The sequence below is a fragment of the Rhinoraja longicauda genome, chromosome 8, assembly GCF_053455715.1.
Source record: "Rhinoraja longicauda isolate Sanriku21f chromosome 8, sRhiLon1.1, whole genome shotgun sequence".
Taxonomy (NCBI): Eukaryota; Metazoa; Chordata; class Chondrichthyes; order Rajiformes; family Arhynchobatidae; genus Rhinoraja; species Rhinoraja longicauda.
The window spans coordinates 43,691,756-43,707,843 of NC_135960.1; the positions used below are offsets into that span (position 1 = coordinate 43,691,756).

Here is a 16,088-nt window from a genome sequence, read left to right on the forward strand (position 1 = left end):
TGGGGATAAGGTTACCGAGGGATGAGATGTGATACTGAAATTGCAAGGTTACGGAAAGGATACTTTGCTCCGGTTTTGCTGTGAGAGTTGAGATTAATATTTTAATGACTAAAATAAAGGAAGCAGATAACAGACAAACTAACCAAGTGTAGAGAGAATGTGACCTTGGCTACTTGCGTCTGGTGCAGCTGTAAATACTCAAGGTATCTGTTGACAACAGACCAGAGGCTGCAGAATCCATCCCCAGAAATCATATTGAAAAGATGCCAAGGTTCAAAAAAGGTTCAAAGGTGCTTTTATTTGCACGTGCAAAAGCAGAGTGAAATTCCTTTCTTACACACACTCCAGTACAATATCGCCATACATAAGCACATTCTCTTTAAATGTTGATTTGTCTAATTTTAAGCAAGTCCTGCATTTCTTCTCTCCCCCCCCCCATCTCAAGTCATCCACAGTGTACACGTAAAGGGAATTGCGTTTAGTGCAAGGTAAAGTCCGATTAAAGATTGTCTGAGGGTCTCTAATGTGGTAGGTGGGAGATCAGCACTGCTCTCTAGTTGGCGATAGGATGGCTCAGTTACCAATAGTCTTGAATCTGGCTGTATTTAAAGGCAGAACAGCAGCACAGCGGTAGGTAGAGCTGCTGCCTTACAGCACTAGAGACCCCGTTTCAATCCTGACTATGGGTGCTGTCTGTGTGGAGTTTGTACGTTCTCCCTATGATTGCATAGGTTTTCTCTGGGTGTTTTGGCTTCCTCCCATGCTCCAAAGGCAAACACTTTTGTAGGTTAATTGGCATCAGTAAAATTGTAAATTGTTCCTTGTGTGTAGGATAATGCTAGTGTACGGAGCGATCGGTGGTTAGCGTGGACTCGGTGGGCTGAAGTGCCTGTTCCCGCACTGTACCTCTAAAGTCTCACGTATGTGTTTTCAAACTTCTATACCTCTTGCCTGATGGGAGAGGGGAGAAAAGGGGAGTGACCGGGGTGAGACTGATCCCTGAATCTGGAGGGACTGGTACAAGAGGTGGGTGGTGAGGTTTCGTTGTTGAGGCTGGGTTAAGTTATTGAGAACCCGTGGTGAAAGTCTGTACTTCATAAGTGTAACAACGTGGGTCGAAGGACCTGTTTACAGGCTGAACAGCTCTACGATTTTTGGCCCTCAAAAACTCCGCAGCAGCTTTCATGGTGTTTGGCAGAAAACCTTTGAATCTGCCGTAGCTTTTTATTGCACAAATGATGGCTTTGCAGTTAACATTGACCCAGGCAGCAGCTGTGTGCCACAGGAAATGCAGGAAGAAAAACAAAGTGTAGCAAGCAGCCAAATAAAATTACCATATTTAGAGATACATTTTTATATTTGCATTTGGTAAAAGAAGCCTTCCCATCCTGTCAATATTGTATGAAATCACTGCATGTGGCGATCGATTCTGTACGAGGAGATCTTCTGACTTAATTTTACTCTGAGGTTAGTTTTAGAGATACAGCGCGGAAACTGGCCCTTCGGCCCACCACGTCCATACCAACCATCGATCACCCCCTCACACTAGTTCCATGTTATCCCACTTTTATATCCACTCCCTACAAATTAAGGGCAATTTACAGAGGGCCAAACAACTTACAAACCCGCACGTCTTTGTGATGTGGGAGGAAACTTACACAATCACAGGGAGAACATACAAACTCCACACAGACAGCACCTGAAGTCAGGATCGGACGTGTGTCTCTGGCGCTATGAGGAATGTGTAGGAAAATAACTGCAGATGCTGGAACAAATCGAAGGTATCACAAAATGCTGGAGCAACTCAGCGGGTCAGGCAGCATCTCTGGAGAGAAGGAATATGTGACATTTCGGGTCGAGACTCTTTTTCAGACTGATGTTATGGCGCTGTGATGCCTTTCTGACAAATAAAACATTGTTTAAGAAACATTTAGACAAGTACATGGATAAGACAGGTTTAGAGGGATATGGGCCAAAAGCAGCCAGGTGGGACTAGTGTAGATGGAGCATGTTGGTCAGTGGGGACGTTGGGTTGAGGGCCTGATTCCATGCTGTATGACTATGATTAACAGGCCTACAGTTCTATGGACTTACCCTGTTTCGCTTCTTTGATTATAGGAATAACATTAGCTGCCCTCCCCTCTTTTCTGGTGTTTACATTTGTGACAGTGTCTCTTCTCAGCGCCAGTTCGATCCTGACCTTGGGATGTGAGACAGCAACTCCACCACTAAACCGCTGTGCCGCCCATGTACTGTTCTATATGTTCTACTGTTTCTAGTCTGAAGAAGGGTCCTGACCTGAAATGCCATCCACTCTTTTTCTCCAGAGATGCTACCTGACCTGCTGGGTGACTCCAGCACTGTGTCGATCTTTGATATAAACCAGCATCTGCAGTTCAGGACAGTACGGTATCCAGAATAGAAAGAGGCCCTTCGGCCCAACTCATCCTTGCTAACCAAGACATCCCATTTGCCTGCTTTCAGCTGGTGTCTCTCTAAACTTTATTCTTGTGATAGAGCGGAAAAGTGGAAGATCAGAGGATGGCAAATCAAACATTGCAGGTTGAATGTGCAGGAAGGAACTGCAGACGGGGATTTATACCGAAGAAAGACACAAAATGCAGACCTAAGTCAGGCAGAACCTCTGAAGGGTGACTTCAGGTCGGAACCCTTCTGCAGACTAAAAGAGGTGGGGGGAAAGACAAAATTGGAGGTGAGAAAAGATTGAAGGTTTAATCTATGTGTCTGGAGGATATAGGGTGGGGTGTCTTTTTATGGGCTTGAAGTGGGCCTGGAAGTGGTGGGGTGGTGAGCAGTAACTGCTTTTGAATATATGCTTGTCCTCTTAAAACATCATTGGATTCTGCTTCATCCAGCTGGCTCAGGAAACCCAGCTATATTAAGTGTTGAATTGGAATAAAGTTAAAGGGATGCTGTCAAGAGTAAAGTATCTAGTGTGTTTAATTGATGTCTGTACCGACAATTCATACTTGCAGGTTGACAGGCTCATAAATGCAATTACGCACAGATAATATATAATAAACATAAATTCAATAAGCTAATAACCACAATATTAATGCAAAAAAACCATAGTCCATAAGGCAACCAAAGACACAGTCCGTAGAAGATCACAGTTGCTGAGGTTAGTGTGCAGTGTTCAAGAGCCTGATGATGGCTGGGAAGAAGCTGTTCTTGAACCTGGAGGTCAGGGTTTTCGGGCTCCTGGACCTTCCCGATGGTAGCAGCGAGATGAGAGCATGGCCAGGGTGGTGTGGATCTTTGATGATATTGGCTGACATTTTGAGGCAGCGCCTCTTGTAGCCCTTTGATGGTGGGGAGGTCAGTGCCCATGATGGGCCGGGCAGTGTCCATCACTCTCTGTAGACCAAGAATATAAGAAAATAACTGCAGATGCTGGTCTGAAGAAGGGTCTCGACCCGAAACGTCACCCATTCCTTCTCTCCCGAGATGCTGCCTGACCTGCCGAGTTACTCCAGCATTTTGTGAATAAAACTCTCTGTAGGCCTCCTGATTGTGGGGAGGTCAGTGCCCATGATGGGCCGGGCAGTGTCCATCATTCTCTGTAGACCCCTTGTTGGTGGGGAGGTCAGTGCCCATGATGGGCCGGGCAGTGTCCATCACTCTCTGTAGACCTCTTGATGGTGGGGAGGTCAGTGCCCATGATGGTGTCCACCACTCTCTGTAATCTCCTTTCTTCCTGGGTGTTCGAGATGCTGGACTAGGCCATAATGCAACCAGTTGTTTTGTCACCTCCCTGCCCCTGCAAACTGCCCATTCCCACAGGCCTGCCTTTCCTGAAGATAGAACAGCATTGAGGCAATGAGTGTATTTCTCTGAGACCCCACAGTAAGGAATAAAACATCTGCTTTCTATATCTGTAATTATCTTGTCTCCAAATATGAACGCAGGTAAAATCAAGGCTGGCAATTATACGAAAAGGAAATGTATTCTCCATGTTTGATTAAGATTTTTTTAAATAATATGTAATAGATGACTTAAATGAATTTGCACATGCAAGCAATTCTTTAAACCTACTGCTGTATTCCGAGTTGCACTTCTCGATAGTAGTACACTACTGCCGTCGCCTGCGGCCGTTTCCACAGGCCAGTCGGCTGTTCTTGTGGATGCTCCCCCCCATGGTCCCCCCCGCCCCGGTCCCCCCCCCGCCCCGGTCCCCCCCCCGCCCCGGTCCCCCCCCCGCCCCGGTCCCCCCCCCGCCCCGGTCCCCCCCCCGCCCCGGTCCCCCCCACCCCGGTCCCCCCCCGCCCCGGTCTCCCCCCCGCCCCGGTCCCCCCCCCCCGCCCCGGTCCCCCCCCCCCGCCCCGGTCCCCCCCCGCCCCGGTCCCCCCCCGCCCCGGTCCCCCCCCGCCCCGGTCCCCCCCGCCGCAGCTCCCTCCGCGTTCACCGCGTTGAACAGTAGATTTACTTGTACGCAGGACCACTTCCGTTTCCGATTTGCGTAACATCCAACGTACACAAAGGTCCATAGGATGTCATTCTTACGTAGGCCGGAGAGCACTTGTATATAAAAGCAAATGTTTGGTGTAATTTAATTGATATGGCAATTTCAATCATTCATAAGGGTTTTTTTTAATCAATGCAAATCTTTATGTAATCTTTGTGCTTGAATAGCAAAAAGTCACAATTTTGATGAGGCTACATTTAAATGATTCTGCATGAGGCTAACTCGGATATTCAAGTTGCAATAAAACTATTCAGACACAAAGTGCTGGAGTAACTCAGCAGGTCAGACAGCATCTCTGGAGGACATGGGTAGGTGACGTTTTTGTCGGGACTTCGTCAGACTGATTCTCCTTATCTGACACCCTTTCGTTTCCTCTTTACCTCCAGCCTTTGTCACTTACTCCACTCATTTGCCAATGATCCCCTCACATGTATCCACCTATCACTTGCCAGGCATTGTCCCGCCCCCACCCCTCTGGCCCAGCTTTCTCCCCCCTACTCCATCAGTCTGAAAAAGGATCCTGACCCAAAATATCATCTGTCCATTCCCTCCGCAGATGCTGCCTGACCCGCTGAGTTCCTCCAGCACTTCGTGTCTTAAAAAATATATATAAACCAGCATCTGCAGTTCCTTTCGACCACATAAATCTATTAAACCTCTGTTATTCCCAAGGTTATTGGGAGATCCTCTCTAAACCTAGTAATGGTAATTGTGGCAGGAGGAGTGTGTGGATTATATGGGGATGGATGTCTGCAGCTTCCTGCAGACTAAATGATTCCATGGATGTGTATGACGTTGGTTTGCCAGAAGCAGGTGCCGACTGCAGAAATCTTCCTGGGATGGAAGGTTTGAAAATGAGAGCATTAGAAGGAGAGGCATCTCCCTCTGCTGTCATTCATCACCTAGCAACCAGTTGCCGAGAAACATGAACAAAGCTGGCAATAGGCTGCCTGCCCGCGGGCTCTGCCAATGAAAGGTCCTCATTTGGACGGGAGGTCGGAGAGGGAGAGATGGTATCTGTCTCACGAACAAGGGGTAAGAAACCTAAGCGGCCTTTATTTTATCAAGCAAAATTGTCGTGACCTATTTGCAACACCAATGTGATCGAACCATATTATCTGAATTGCCTCTTTCAAACGCTCTCTTTACCTTCTTGGGTGTTGCTGTCAGTAAGAGACAAAGAATCTCCTCCAGAATTTGTAGCGTGATAGAACTGTACAGCCCAGGAAGGGGCACGTTGGCCCACAGTGTCTGTGCCGAACATGATGCCAAGCTAAATTAATCTCTGCCTGCACGTGATCTATATCCCTCCATTCTCTGCATATCCATGTGCCTATCTAAAAGCCTATCTATTGTATCTGCCTCTACCACCAGCCCTGGCAGCGTGTTCCAGATCCCCCACCCCTTTAAACTTTGCCCCTCTCACCTTAAAGCTCTGGTCTTTGGCATTTCCACCCTGGGAAAAAGGTTCTACCTCAACTAACCTTCATAATTGTATATGCTTCGATCAGGTCTCCCCCTCAACCTCCGGTATTTCCGAAAAAACAATGCAAGTCTGTCCATCCTCTCCCTGTAGCTAATGGCCTCTAATCCAGGTAGCATTCTAGTAAGCCACCTGTGCACCCTCTCCAAAGCCTCCACAATCTATGTATGTTGATTTCAAAAAGACATTTCATAGTCCCTTTAAACCAGAAAGATTCACAGGGACGAGTGCAAATGAGATCAAAGGCAATGTAGGCATGGTCGGTCACACAGTAGGGAAACAGGCCATTCGGCCCAATTTGTCCAACCCGACCAACATGTACCATTTGCCTGCATTTGGCCCATATCCCTCTAAACCATTTCCTAACCTTTCATCTCTCCAAATGTCTTTTAAATGTTGTTATCTACCTGCCTCAACTATCTCCTCTGGCAGCTCGTTCCATAGACCCACCACCCTCTGTGTAAAAGTTGGCCATCAGGTTCCTATTAACCTGATGTCCTATTAAGGGATTGGACACGCTGGATGCTGGAAACATGTTCCCGATTTTGGGGGAGTCCAGAACCAGGGGCCACAGTTCAAGAATAAGGGGTAGGCCATTTAGAAATGAGATGAGGAAAACCCTTTTCACCCAGAGAGTTGTGAATTTGTGGAATTCTCTGTCTCAGAAGGCAGTTGAGGCCGATTCACTGGATGCATTCAAAAGAGAGTTGGATAGAGCTCTTAGGGTTAGTGAAATCGAGGGGTATAGGGAGAAGGCAGGAATGGGGTACTGATTGTGGATGATCAGCCATGATTACATTGAATGGCGGTGCTGGCTCAAAGGGACGAATGGCCTCCTCCTGCACCTATTGTCTATGTATCTATGTATGTAAATCATGCCCCTCTCACCTTCAACATATGTCCTCCAGTTCTTGATTCCCCTACCCTGGGGAAAACACTCGATTCCCCACAAGATTTTGTATATTCAGCATCGAATAATCTCTTAAACAATTATATCAACCGGCAAGGGTAGGCAAGAACCAGGAGGCAACTGGGGATCTGAGGAGGCTTCATTAGCTCTCTCTATCTTCCTGTCTCCACCTATATCCTTCCTTTGTCCCGCCCCCCTGCCATCAGTCTGAAGAAGGGTCTCGACCCGAAACATCACACATTCCTTCTCTCCTGAGATGCTGCCTGATCTGCTGAGTTACTCCAGCATTTTGTGAATAAATACCTTCAGCATGCAGGATCAGCAAGGGTCGGTTGGGAAACTTGGGTTGGGCATTTAGTTGGCCATTGGCAAAGCAAGACAGCCGTGCATTTTAATGCGCAGCGGGACAACCAATTTTATCTTTCAAATTAATTCATTTTACTTTAGAGATACAGTGCAGAAACAGGCCCTTCAGCCACTGAGTCCTCACCGACCAGTGATCACTCGTTCACTAGCACTGTCCTATACACTAGAGACAATTTTACAACTTCCAGAAACCAATTGACCTACAAACCTGTAGATCTTTGGAGTGTAGGAGTAAACCGGAGCACCTGGGGAAAACCCAGGTGGTCAGAGGGAGAACGTACAAACTCCATACAGACAGCACCCATAGCCAGGAATGAACTCTGGTCTCTGGCGCTGTAAGGCAGCAACTCTACCGGTATGCCGCTGTGCTGCCCCAAATGTTGGCAGCACCTGAGATTTTTGTTTTAACTTGGCTATGGATCCAATAGCCACGATTGAGTGAGAGATGCACATTAAAACTCGTACAACACGGGAAACTGGCCCTTTGGCCCATTTTGTCCATGCCAACCAAGCAAGTCCCATTTGCCTGCAGTTGGCCACTAAACCCTATCTATATATCTGTCCAAATGTCTTTTAAAAGTAGTAATTGCCTTTTTTTCCCAAAATAAACTTTATTCTGAATAAATTGCATTTGCTTCATAGCTTCCTCTGGCAGCTCATTCCAGCCACTTGACTCTTAGGGTCCCTCTTAAACCTCTCCCCTCTCACATTAAACCTGTGCCCTCTAGTTTTAGTCCTCTACTCTGGAGAGAGAGGCGTGAGTGTTCACTTTATCCATTTCTCTGGATCATATATGGATATTTTTTTTGTGTTCAATGAAGATGGGGCTTATCTCTGCCTTCATACCACACCAATTGTTCAAAGTTATTGTTGGCAGTGAGACCAGACACATGTATTTACATGCCATTCTTTTCTCCATCACCTTAATGTAGGCATCAAACTGTTTATTTAAATAGGTTAAATCATTGGCTAAATAGTGAAGGACGATTTTTGAGCGGGTTTGTTTGCATTAGCGACAGCTAATTTCTAGGCTTGAAACTCATCTTTCATGGCCATCTATCCAGATGGTGCTTCACACAATTAGAAACATACCCTTCATGGATGTTACTACTGACGGTACAAAAGATTATGACATATTGGTAAATTTATGTTCTTTTATGTCATAGTAAAAACTTCATTTGCTGAAAAGCTTTTACTCTAACGCCATTTAAAAGACATTGGAGATTTAGAGGAATATATGGGCCAAATGCAGGCAAATGAGATTAGCTTAGATGGGACATCTTGGTCAGCTTGGGCGAGCTGGGCTGAAGGGTTTGTTTTTGTGCTGAATGAATCAATAACTATTTTTTCTCTTATCTCATCAAAGTGAAGCATCAAAAGCAGGGAAAAATAGAACACTGCATAGAGTCATAGATATCTGAACGTGTGTGTAATAAATAACATTTTTTAAAATATATATATATTTTTTAAATTTTAAATTAAAAAAAAAATATATATATATATAATTTATATATAAATGGCAGATGGGGTTTAATCCAAGCAAGTGTGAGGTCAAATGTAAGGGTGATATATACGATCAATGGCATGTCCCTTAACAGTACTGATGCACAGAGGGATCTTGGGGTCCAAGTCCATCATTCCGGAAAGTGGCAATGCAGTATTAGTAGCACAGTACCTCAGGCCCTTAAGTTCTGGCAACATTCTCGTAAATCTTCCTTACAACTCTCTCCAGCCGAATGGCATCTTTATATATCGGGTATGAAAACTAGGGACAATTTACAGAAGCCAATTAACCTGCAAACCTGTATGTCTTTGGGATGTGGGAGGAAGCCGGAGAAAACCCACGCGGTCACAGGGAGAATGTGCAAACTCTGTACAGACAGCATCCGTAGTCAGGATCAAACTTAGTTCTCTGGCTCTGTAAGGCAGCAACTCTACCACTGCGCCACCATGCCACCACTGTAGGTTAACTAAATTTATCCATCTTTCGGGTGTAAGATAAACATGAAAGCATTTAATTTAAAAATACAGCAATCTTTTTAAGAACATATGACTGGCGTGATGTCACGTTGGGATTTTTTTAGATGAAGGCGATTGAACTGTTGTATGTGACTGAGGTGGGACCAGTGCTTGTTCTGATGGAAGGAGAAGGGAGGAGGGTGGAAATGTGTAAAATGAAATGGACCAGATAGGTCACTGAGACCAAGGGAGGTCATGTCGGTGGCAGTGGTGGGCCTCCAGATTCTCAAAGATCACTGAGAGTTTGAAAAAGAATAAAATTATTCTTTACCCATAAAGCAGGCCATAAAGAGGGAAATTTTATCTGATATGCATTTTAAGAAGGTTTTTATAAAGATTTACCTACCATAGTGAATACTTTCAGTCAAAGAGCTGTGCATCACAGGAACAGACTCTTCGGCCCACCCTGTCCATGCTGACCAAGTTGGCATATTGGGCTAGTCCAATTTCCCTGCATTTGGCCCATAGCCCTCTAAACTCTTCCTATCCATATCTCTGTCCAAACGTCCCAATTGTATCCCTTTGCATTCATATTTTGCATGATCTGAAGATATTTGAAATGATAAAGGACACAAAGTGCTGGAGTAACTCAGCAGGTCAGGCAGCATCTCTGGAGAACATGTTAGGCAGTGTTTCGAGTCGGGACCCTTCTTACCTGACCCGAAATGTTACCTCTCCACGTTCTCCAACAATGCTGCCTGGCCTGTTGAGTTACTCCAGCCCTTTGTGTCTTTTAAAAAAATGTAAACCAGCATCTGCAGTTCCTTATTTGTTTATGTGAAATGAAGCTGGTCATATAGTCTGTAGCAGCGACGGGAATGAATGGTACTTTTGTTTATTCATTTCCATCAGTGTTTCTGAGTCATGACCACTTGCAACTCATAACTAAATAGATAAAACAGAACACATGAGTCACACTAAAAGACATATTTGCCTACGACAGTACCCTTGTGAAAGCAGCTTCAGCTATTTGCTGTTCCCACCCATTATCACAAGCAGTTAGGGTTGCTGTGAAATATTATTTATCCTCAACCTGTTTTTTAATGCTGTCATATGATTCCTGTATTGCATCTGTCTGCAGACAGCATTGAATCTCACAATTCCTGAACAGTTCCTTGGTGTGTCTGTATCCTAGTTAAACTAAAATTAACACATTCAGAAATTTAATGTATTTTTAATGAGATATGGCGATACCATCTGATTTTTAAAAAATCACCATGGCGCAGCGGTAGAGTTACTGCCTTACAGCGCCAGAGACCCAGGTTCAATGCTGACTATGGGTGCTGTCTGTATGGAGTTTGCACATTCTCCCTGTGCTCCTGTTTCCTCCCACCCTCCAAAGAAGTACAGGTTTGTAGGTTAATTGGCTTCGATAGAAAATTGTAAAATGTCCCTTGTGTGTAGGGTAGTGCTAGTGTATGGGGTGATCGCTGGTTGGCATGAACTCTGTGGGCCGAATGGCCTGTTTCCACGTTGCATCACGAAAGTAAAATCTAAAGTTAAGTAAAGTCTAAAAGTGCTGGAGTAACTCAGCGGGTCAGGTAGCATCTCTGGAGAACGTGGATAGGTGATGTTTCATGTCAGGACCCTTCTTCAGATGGCAATAAGTGGATACAGGTGAGGGGGGGGGGGGGGGGGGGTTGATAGGCAGATGGTTGGATGAAGGCCAGAGATGAAGCAACAAAGTGTGACATGCGGATAGATGATGAACAAATTGTGAAGCCAGAGGAAGGAATATATTCGGAAAGAGGGGAGGGGAGAAATGGGCATTTCCATCAGTGTTTCTGAGTCATGCACAGGGAAGAGTGTGGGAGAGAAAGGGAAGGTTTGTTTGCGGAGAGACCTGATAAAACTATATAAAATAATGAGAGGCGTAGATAAGGTGAACAGTCAGAATCTTTTACCTAGGATGGGAAAATCAAATACCAGAGGACATAGGTGTAAGGTGAGAGGGGCAAAGTTTAAAGGAGATATGCGGGTCAAGGTCTTTTTACAGTGGTGAGTGCCTGGAACAAGCTGCCAGGGGTGGTGGTGAAGGCAGATATGATGGTGGCCTTCAAGATACTTTTGGGATAGGCAAATGGATATACAGGGAATGGAGGGATATGGATTATTTGCAGACAGATAAGTGATGGTCGGCATGGACGTTGCGGGCTGATGGGCCTGTTCCTGTGCTGTACTGTTCTATGTTCCATGCTCTATGTTCATCTGGTCTAAGGTTCTGATGGATTTTTTCTGCCTCGGCTCGTTACCTGATATCACAAGGTCACGGGGAGAATGTTGAAACTCCACGCAGACAGCACCCGAGGTCAGGATCCAACCCGGGTCTCTGGCGCTATGAGTCAGCGGCTCTGCCCGCTATGCCACTGTGCCTTCTGAATGAAAGCCAAGTCTGGCAGTCATGTTGACTGAAGGCCAGGAAATGTGTGAAGCATAAACAGGCGGGCTGCTGAGTTGCAGCAGTCAGCAGGCAGGGAAAGACTCATGGCCAGGCTTTCTGCCAATTCCAGACACTCAGTGAACCAGTTAAATGGTTCAAAACTCCTTGCAAATTATAAATAAAACACAAAGTGCTGGAGGAACTCAGCAAGTCAGGCAGCATCAATGGAGGGAATGGTTAATTCACAAATGGGAAATGTTGTTCGGTTTACAGTTTATGTTTATAATGGGGTGTGTGATTAATTTTAAACAATAGCTCTGATTAAGCCAGCATGTCACTACTAACCTCAATTTTTTTTGCTGGTGGAGGAACTCAGTGGGTGAGGCAGCATCTGTGGAGGGAATGGACGGATGATGTTTCGGGTCCGGACTCTCCAAACCAGTGGAGCAAGGGGGCACATAGAGGGGAAGTAGTGAGAGAGGGTCTCACACAATTTCTTAATGACTACAATAAGTAGTTTAGAGATAAAGCACACAAAGGGGACCTTTGGCCTTCCGAGTCCGCGCCGACCAGTGATCCCCATACACTGGCACTATCCTACACACTAGCAACAATTTAGATTTTTACCAAACCCAAATTAACCTACAAACCTGTATGTCTTTGGCGTGTGGGAAGAAACCAGAGCACCCAGAGAAAACCCACGTGGTCATGGAAAGAACATACAAATTCCGTACTGACAGCACCCGTAGTCAGTATTGAGCCCAGGTATCTGACACTGTAAGGCAGCAACTCTACTGCTGCGCCACTACTGCCCCAAATATGGACACGTTTGTAGGTTAATTGTCCCTAGTGTGTAGGATAGTGCTAGTGTATGGGGATCACTGGTCAGCATGGGCTCAGTGGGCTGAAGGGCCTATATCTCTAAACTAAACTAACTAAACCTATTACAGAATGACTAAGGGACAAAGCTATCTTTTTTGATTGGCATTTCTTTGCACTTGCATACCTGCAGGTAGATGAGAGTTGGTCTTGGCATCATGTTCAACACACACATTGGGGGCCGAAGGGCTTGTTCCTGTGCTGTACTGTTCTATGTAACATGGTCAATAAATTATATTATATTATGGGGACTGAATTGGTTATAACATTTTTACAGAGAGCTGGAGACCCACATAAAAATAACATTTGAAATGGACAAGCTGATAAAAAGTTACATAGAACAACCCAGGAACAGGCCCTTCAGTGCCCAATGTCCGTGCCAAACATGATGCTGTTAACTAATCTCTGCACTATCAATATCAATCCCTGCAAATCCATCTATTTTCCTCATATCCATGTTTAGGTTTGGTTTAGGTTTATTATTGTCACTTGCACCGAGGTATAGTGAAAAGCTTTGTTGTACATACTATCTAGTCAAATCAGATATACCATACATAAATACAATCAAGTTAACCTCAAGTACAATAGGTAGAGCAAAGAGGAAGATACAGAGTGCAGAATATAGTTCTCTGCTTTGTAGTGCATCAGTTCCATAGACAGTCCAATGTCCGCAATGGGGTAGAGGTCAATCGGACTGTATCCTATCTTATGGAAGGACAATTCAGAAGCCTGATAACAGAGGGGAAGAAACTGCTCCTGATTCTGGTGGTGCGGGCTTTCAAGCTTCTGTACCTTCTGCCGTACGGGTGTGGGGAGAAGTAGGAATAACCGGGGTGGGACGAGTCTTTGATTTATCTTGGCTGCTTGTCTCTGTAAAACAGAGCACACAGCAGACCCTGGCTTTTAGTGTCATGGGCAGTGGACTGACACTGGACTGAGATGGGTTTCTTGCACCGGCCTTGCACCTGGCAGAGCTGGCTTGGTGTGGAGAGCACCGGTACAGTTTTAATTGTAGTCTGAACTTGTGGGTGCACACGGGATAAAGGCGTTGAAGCAAGCACTGTTGCTGTCAGATCGGAATCCCCAGTTCTGGCGGACTGCAGGGCTGTGGCTTGCCACAAGCTGCAACAGAGACATGCAGAATCGGGGGCTTGGATACCATTGCAAATGTCCGCATCCTGGATCATGTTTCCATTAATGGGCATGTTTCCTTTAATTGACACCAATACTGCTCATATTTATCAAAAGATCATAAGTTGTGGGAGAAGAAATAGGCCATTCATGTGTTGGGAGGAAATGCAGATGCTGATAGACACAAAATTCTGGAGTAACTCAGTGGGACAGGCAGCATCTCTGGAGAGAAGGAATGGGTGATGTTTTGGGTCGAGACCCTTCTTCAGATCTGGAGAAGGGTCTCGACCCGAAACGTCATCCATTCCTTCTCTGCAGAGTTGCTGCCTGTCCCGCTGAGTTACTCCAACATTTTGTATCTATAATTGGCCATTCATGCTGCCTTGACAAGGCCATCAGCATAATTAAGTACCCCTCCCATCAGGCAAGAGGTACAGAAGTGTGAAAATGCACACCTCCAGATTCAGGGACAGTTTCTTCCCAGCTGTTATCAGGCAACTGAACCATCCACTGACCCAACCAACTAGAGAGCAGATCTGAGCTACTATCTGCCCCATTACAGACCCTCAAACTATCTTTAATCAGACATTATTTGACTTTATCTTGCATTGAACTTTATACTCTTTATTCTGGTCTGTACACTGTGGACACTTGATTGTAATCATGTATATTCTTTTCGTTGACTGGTCAACACGCAACAAAAATGCTTTTTTCACCGTACCTCAGTACACGTGACAACGATAAATTAAACTATTCGGCCCATCAAGTCTGCTCCGCCATTCAATCATAATAATAATAATAATAATACATTTTATTTATATAGCGCTTTTCATATACTCAAAGACGCTTTACAGAGATTTTGAGAACATAGGGAAATGAATAAATAGATAAATAAGTAAATAAATAAATAAATGAACAGAGAAAGGAGACAGAAGGTGAGGTGACCTTCAGTGGTTGAAGGCAGTTCTGAACAGGTGAGACTTCAGCGATGTTTTGAATGTGGTGAGTGTGGGGGAGTCTCTAACGGTTTGGGGTAGTGAGTTCCATAGGGTGGGAGCAGCGATGGAGAAAGCCCTGTCCCCCCAGGATCTGAGTTTAGTCCGGATGTGGGGGGATAGGAGATTGGCAGCGGCAGAGCGGAGGGTGCAGGTGGGAGTGTGCCTGTGGAGGAGGTCGGTCAGGTAGGATGGGGCCAGGTTATGGAGGGCTTTGTAGGTTATGAGGAGGATTTTGTACTGGATTCTCTGGGGGAGTTTATAAAGGACGGGGGTGATATGGTCACGGATCGAGGTGTGTGTGAGTAGACGGGCAGTATTGAAGTTTATTGATGATTTTTGAGGGTGCGCCATAGAGGAGGCTGTTGCAGTAGTCCAGACGGGAGGTGATGAAGGCATGGATGAGGGTTTCTGCAGCTGTGGAGGAGAGGGATGGACGGAGACGGGCAATGTTTTTGAGGTGGAAGAAGGCTGTCTTTGTGATGTGTTTGATGTGTTTGTCGAAGGAGAGGGTTTGATCAAGGATGATTCCAAGATTCCGGATGTGTGGTGAGGTGGATACTGGGAGACCATCAATGTTGAGGATGAAGTTTTGGGTGGATTTGGTGAGCATTTTTGGACCAATGATGATGATTTCAGATTTGTTGCAATTGAGTTTGAGGAAGTTTGATTGATCTATCTTTCCCTCTCAATCCCATTCTCCTGCCTTCTCTCGTAACCTTTGGCACCCTTACTAATCAAGAACCTATCAACCTTTACACATTGATGGTCTCACGACTGTGGCATTGAATTCCACAAATTCACCACCCTCTGGCTAAAGAAATTCCTCCATCGCCTTTCTAAAGTTACTTTTATTCTGAGCTATACCCTCTGGTCCTAACCTCTCCCACTAATGGAACCATCCTTTCCACATTCACTCTCTCAAGGCCTTTCACCATTCGGTAAGTTTCAGTGAGATCCCCCCTCATCCTTCTAAACTCCAGCGAGTACAGGCCCAGAGCCATCAAATGTTCATCATATGGTAACCCAATCATTCCTGGAATCATTCTCGTAAACTTCGTCTGGACCCTCTCCCATGCCGGCACATCCCTCCTCAATATGGGGTCCAAGACTGCTCACAATACTCCAAATGTGGACTGAACAGCACCTTATAAAGCAGTGTTACATGCTTGCTTTTATATTCTATTTCATATAGTGTAAGACTGGAAACTAAGCCAGGCCGTTTGCTCTAGCTCCCTGGAGTGCTAAATCAATACACACCGCTCCATGTTGCTACGGCGACGGTGATAAAACTGCAGCCAGTTGCTCCATTTATAATTTGCATTCAACTAAATAGAATATAGAACAGTACAGCACAGGAACAGGTCCTTTGTGTAGGAATGTGTAGGAAGGAACTGCAGATGCTGGTTTACACTGAAGATAGACACAAAATGGTAGAA

General features: G+C 45.4%; 1 protein-coding gene across 4 annotated transcripts in view; it reads left to right on the forward strand.

Annotated features, from left to right (window-relative positions):
* csrnp3 (cysteine-serine-rich nuclear protein 3) overlaps positions 1–16,088 on the forward strand; it is a 91,548-nt gene that overhangs the window by 21,966 nt on the left and 53,494 nt on the right. The window contains exon 1 of one of the 4 annotated variants that reach the window (XM_078403782.1): positions 5,501–5,521. The exons of the other annotated variants lie outside the window; for them this stretch is intronic. The gene's annotated coding sequence lies outside the window, so the exon portion shown is untranslated. Of the gene's footprint in view, positions 1–5,500; positions 5,522–16,088 lie in introns of those variants that run through there. 4 annotated transcript variants of the gene reach the window in all.